Raw genomic sequence first — 6,000 nt, 5'->3', positions numbered from 1 at the left:
TTGGCTCATATCAAGTTTAGCACACATCTTACATCAATTACATGCCATTGTAGGAAATCTAAGGAGGGATTATTTGTCATGCAATATTTCTATAAGTGTAAATCCATGGAGGTAAACCAAGATCCAAAAGCAAAACTACAAGATAACTGAATTATTTATCATCATCAAAAGGACAATAAAAGCAGTAATAAAGGGAGGAAGAGGCTTAATTTCACAAGGTTTCTTCATAGCAAGAATTATTAATGTGTGGATCTTCATTTTCAAAGCCATGTTACCTTAACCCCGACAGAGGAATTAGAGAATACTGACTACCCGCCTAGGTTTAAGTAATCTGGGTTTGTATACCTAGTGTAGCTTCCTGCCTCATCAGGTGGGACCAGACAGTCGCTGAAGGAGGAACAGAGTTTGGTGCTATGCATGAGTAAATCTGTGGGGTTTCATTTATGTTCTTGTTGGCAGTCATGAAAATGACTTACAGGTAGCCAAAGTTGAATTACAGGTTTGATTTACCTAAAAGATACAAGTAATATGCACATCAGCATTTTTTTACACTTGCCTCAAGGCTTCATGTTGAGATCTTGTAATCCTTCTTTTCACGGTGAGATCCAGTTGTTCGTTTTTGCCGTCTCCTTCTCTTGTGCGGTATATGAGTTATCCAGATTAAAGGAGTTATACAGATTAAAAGGCCAAAAGTGTTATTTTCTCAAAAGCAAATAACAGGAATTCTACATGTCTTTGCCTCTTAAAAAAGAAAAGCCTCATCCACAACAGGTGAGCAGAATGAAACAGGGATGCATACATTTCCACGTCAGGGACTCACAATTATAAACATGCAACTTTAGCACATGGACTTAATGTCTCTTAAACAACCTTCATACTGTCCTGAATGTACTGTTCATTTGAAATTAAAACCACCAGGTCATAACGAAGATAGGTGGATGTCATCACCAAAGCCCCTTCCCACTTCATGACAGTGTAATCTGATGTCAATTCAAAATTCTACCAATCGTTAGACTAAATGGGGCAAAGGTGCCTAAGGGAGAGTGTGGTGTGAGTGAACTGTGTGCAGCCAGTAGACAAAAATAGCAAAAAGCATCATGTGGTTAAACTTTAAAGGTTTCTTTGATTTTATGAAACTGTGAATATTCAAAAAGTCAATACAGCTCTCAAGATCTTCTTGTCCTACTGAAAGCCATCTATGCATCATCAAAATATACAAATCAAAAGCCATATTTTTAATTATTTCCAAATACTACATGAAAGCATCTGCAAAGATGTACTTTTTGGCAAGTAACATGGCAATCTGGTTTTCACTGGGAGTGCCAATGACAACTAGTTGTTTATTCTGAGGCTATCAACTTAAGTTGGAATCAACATGTTGTCTGTCTTCTGCTTCCCTCCCACTTGCTGCCAGTTATAGGCTTCTAAGTATGTAATCACCAAGCCAGCGGCTGAGAGGCAGCAGCAGTTTCTTCTTGTTCTATCCTTGTGAGTCCTGAACAGTGCATCAACCTCACCCCCCTGCCACCACTCTAAATCGCGTCCTCATCTGTCAGCCTAGACTTCTGCAGTCATCACCTACTTGGCCCATGTGCCTAATTTTGTGTTCTGTTAACACTCCCCCTAACCTGTGGAGGTTTTCCCTGTCCTACTGCTCAAGTAAGGATATCTGACCTCTTTCTTATTCTCTAACAACTATGTACCAGAACTTGTTATTCCTTCACTTGGAATGTTTGTTTCATGTTATTCCCCCCCCAGTACTTGGGATTGAACTCATGTTATCCAAGTGCTGTATTGCTAAACTACATCCCCATCCCTTTATAAATTCTTTAAGACCAAACTACATTGTCTAAAAATGAATTTAGCCTCCCAAGTAGCTGTGATTATAGGTATAGTGGTTGACTAGCTTTTATATTTAGTTTAAGACATGGCCTAGCATTGATTTTTATCAGGTTGCCTTGGGGAAAGAGTTCCTCTTTTGTGCTCATATCACCTTGTATTTGAGCATTTAGCACATTAAAAACACAAAAACAAAACACGTTGGTCTTCTCTCAAGTGTGAGCATACGGCAAGCTCTTATCCTGTTCACTGCTATACAACCTATATGTAGCACTAAGGACCTCAGGCTAAATGTAAGATTCTTCATCTACAGTATCCACTGTAATTACCTGCAGAACTTTATGTTAGACCAACTTAGCTCACTCCTGTGGTTTGTGGCAGAATTCAGTTCACTGTCTACTGGCCTAAAGCCTTTCTCAAATAATTTCTTTTTTCTTTTCTTTTTTTTTTTTTTTTTTTTTTTTTTTGGTACTGGGGATCAAACTCACAACCTCGCGCTTGCCAGGGAGGCGCTTACACCACTGAGCTAAATCCTCAGCCCTTCAAATAATTTCTTTCATGAAGTCGGCTCATAGTCTGGCCACTGGCTTCTAAAAAAGTGAGCATTTCATAAGATGAAAGGTAAACAAGCCTGAGCAAGATTGCATGTAGAATTTTTCTGTAATTTAATCTTGGAAATGGGAGCCTATCACTTTTGCCACATTCCTTTCATCAAAAACACGTTATTAGGACTAGTCCACACTTGTGGTGAGGGTAGCACAAAGGCACAAACACCAGGAAGAAGGTATCATTGGGAACCATGATGGAAGCAGCCTACCATCAGCAGCAGATATTTAACGATAAGTAGGCTCAAAAACTACTGGACTGTCTTAGCATCAGGAATAGGCACATCCATGTTTTCCTTATAAAGCTGATGCAATGAGCTCTGATAGAGATGAACTGAAAGTGTACTGTTATTACTGATAGTAAGTTAATGTTCTTGTCTTATAACTATAGATGCATTGAATTAAGGAGGTTTAGATCACATAGTATCAAGGCAGGTCAGCTTGTAGCCTTCACATGGCCTTACGAGTTAAATCAATGTGCTTTTCAAAGATTAAAAGTGATTGTCTTTAATTTCTCTAACATTTTCTTAGTTACAGATAGAAAGTAGCCCACTTTGACTTGGTACAAAATTTGTTTAAAGAGCAGGTAATAGTAAATCTAATGATAAAATATCAAGCAAATAGGAAGGCTAACATATTGCTTGTTATTAAGCTGAAAAAATGATCAGTTATAAATTTACCTCATTACAAATGAAGGCTAATGTATTGGACAATGCTGAATATCGATATTAACAACCAAAATTTAAGCCACCAGGATTAATTGGATTGCTTACCATTTACTACTCGGATGGCAAGTTAAAATTGCTTAGTATTTAGCAAAACTACACAAAGTATTAAAGGGGAAAAGAAACCCTAATAAAGAGATGCTGAAATGACTTGAACTTTGGAAGCCTGATTTTGACAGCACATTACATAAAATCCAAAACTCTGAACTTCTATTCCAAATACAAAATGTCATCTAAAAATCAATTCATTTTTGGTGCAGAGGAAACAGCCCAGCCTCCTAGATTCATGAGTACTATTTTTAATTACCCTTTTCCTTGGATCATTTCCTAATTTTTTTTCAAAAATATTTGTAGCTGTAAAACCTGATAGGACTTTTAAAAGAATTTGTTTGTAATATAAGGTTATGGGGCTGGGGATTTAGCTCAGTGGCATAAGCGCCTGCTATGCAAGTGCACGGTCGTGAGTTTGATCCCTGATACCAAAAAACCAAACCAAACCATAATATAAGATTATAAGAAGATGTAACTGAGACTAGTGTTTTAGGTACTTTATGCATGAGTAGAAATGACTTATAAACAATTTATTAGTTTGTTTTTAAAAAGATTAAACAGCAATGCCCTTTCCTTCAGCTCAGGTGCCAGTTCTTAATGACATGATTATAATCACTAAGACATGAAAGAAAAAAACAACTATGATCCACTACTGTTACCCAATATAAACAATTCTATGTCAGACATTGCTAGTTAACATAGACATGAGAATGCTGAACTCTGTGGTCCTTTTTGAGCCCCTGGGCTCCACTGTTCATGGACTACCTACCCATGGTTATTTGGGGGTTAAGTATGAATTTATTAACTTTAACATATGGCATTTTAGCTGCTAAACTGAAAGATGACCAGAAACAGATGAGTCACCTAAAAATCTTTAAGGTTTTCCTTTTACAGTTAAATGTGTTTGTTGGGAGCCGCAGCCCCGAGCCCGGTCGCCTCACTTGGCGGACGTGAGGCCTGTAGTAAAGAGTAAAGCCTGAGGTAGATTACCCCTCCCATCGAGCACGTTAGTTTCCTGCTTACCGCGTAAACAACCCGCTCAACAATATAGTCTGCCTGGCAACTGATGATGTTAGCCAATCAGCTTGTCTTGCTTACTTTAACATGATTGGACACTGTATCCGTATATATACTGGTGCCACCCCTGGGGGGGAAGAAGAAGCCCAGAAGTAGAAGCCCAGAAGGAGCCGCGGGGAGCGGACCAAAGGAGGCTTCGGCTGGGAGCGATCCCAGGGCAGGCTGTACGGAGAAGGAAAATAAAAGAAAAGGTTGTCCACTGCCAGACTTTGTCGTGTGTCCTTCCTGCCGGCCGGGAGCGACATCGACATTTGGAGGCCCGCACGGGGACTGATCACCCCCGAGACGTGACAGCGGACAACGCTCCAGTACAGAGCTGCGAGACAGGTGAGTTGGGGATAAGCCTGGGCTCTGGGTGGCGCGCACCTACAGGGCTTTTAGACTCCCCTCAGGCTCACGCGTAAGTGGCGGATTCCTTGGGCCTCACGCGGTGAGTAACATATTAAAAGATGGGAAACATGCTAGGTAGCAACACTAAGAGCGAGGGTGGTTGTGAAGAAAGCTCTCAAGAGCTTACAAAAGTACGCAGGGTATTTGAGCAGGCCCAGTCAGGGAGCTCCCGAGAGGGGCCCATCAAGGGGAACAAAGATGCTAAGGAGAAGGACGGGGCTCTAGCCTCGGAGTCGTCTGACTCCGAGGACGAGGGAAAGTTGAATGGCAAGGAGGCCAAAGAGACCAGCTGTCAGGAGCCTAAGTCGCTCGATAAGGAGTCGCAGGGTTCTTTCCCAGCGTTGCGCCGCGAATTGCGCTCCGCTCAACTTGGTCTGCGGAGGAGTAGAGAGCTCCTGAGCGCTCCCCGGCGCGAGAGGGAGGCGATCCCTCGCCACGAGGCGGCCGCCCGGGAGCTCCCTTCCCCTTCGCCAGAACAGGAAGTGATGCACGGGCCCCCATTTTCCGCCCAATCATGGCCGCCGTCTTATGCTCCGCCGCCGGCGGGTCGGTATTTTTACAGGCGGCTATGGCAGGGGGGACGTTTGTCTCATGAGGTACATCCACCACCTGGGATAGATAGTGGCCCCTACGGGATATTTCCTGTACAAGTAGCTATGGGCCAGGGACGTAATGCATGGGAGCCTTTTGAGATAAAGCAGATTAGAGAACTTAAAAATGCAGTTACAACCTTTGGGCCGACTGCGCCTTACACCATTGCCATGCTGGAGAACCTGTCTTCTGGGCCCCTCACCCCCGCGGACTGGATTCAGCTGGCAAAGGCGTGTCTGCCCTCGGGTAGTTACCTGGATTGGCGAGCCTGGTACGCAGAGTTCTCTGCAGAGCAGGCTGAGAGAAACGCCAGTCGGGGAAACCGGGGGTGGAACAAGGAAATGCTTATGGGAGAAGGTCGGCACGCTGATGATCAGACTCAGTTCCCCGGCGCTGTCTATGAACAAATCAATGCCATAGGGCTCCGCGCCTGGAAGCAGGTAAGTGGTGCCGGAACAGCCTCCTTGTGTCTTTCAAAAATAATTCAGGGTACCACAGAGCCATTTGTTGACTTTGTGGCCCGAATGCAAGATGCTGCCGATAAGATATTTTCTGATCCGGGAGTGGCTCGACCGCTGGTAAGGCAGCTGATTTTTGAGCAATGTACAAAGGAGTGCAAGGCAGCGATAGCTCCTCATAAGAACAAGGACCTCAACGCCTGGATTAGGATATGTAGAGAGATAGGGGGGCCGCTCTCCAACTCGGGAGTGGCTGCTCTCCTG

Source organism: Cavia porcellus, unplaced genomic scaffold (genome assembly GCF_034190915.1).
Source record: "Cavia porcellus strain 051 isolate PalLab524CR breed Dunkin Hartley unplaced genomic scaffold, mCavPor4.1 scaffold_11, whole genome shotgun sequence".
Classification (NCBI taxonomy): Eukaryota; Metazoa; Chordata; class Mammalia; order Rodentia; family Caviidae; genus Cavia; species Cavia porcellus.
Note: the sequence above shows the minus strand (reverse complement) of the source record.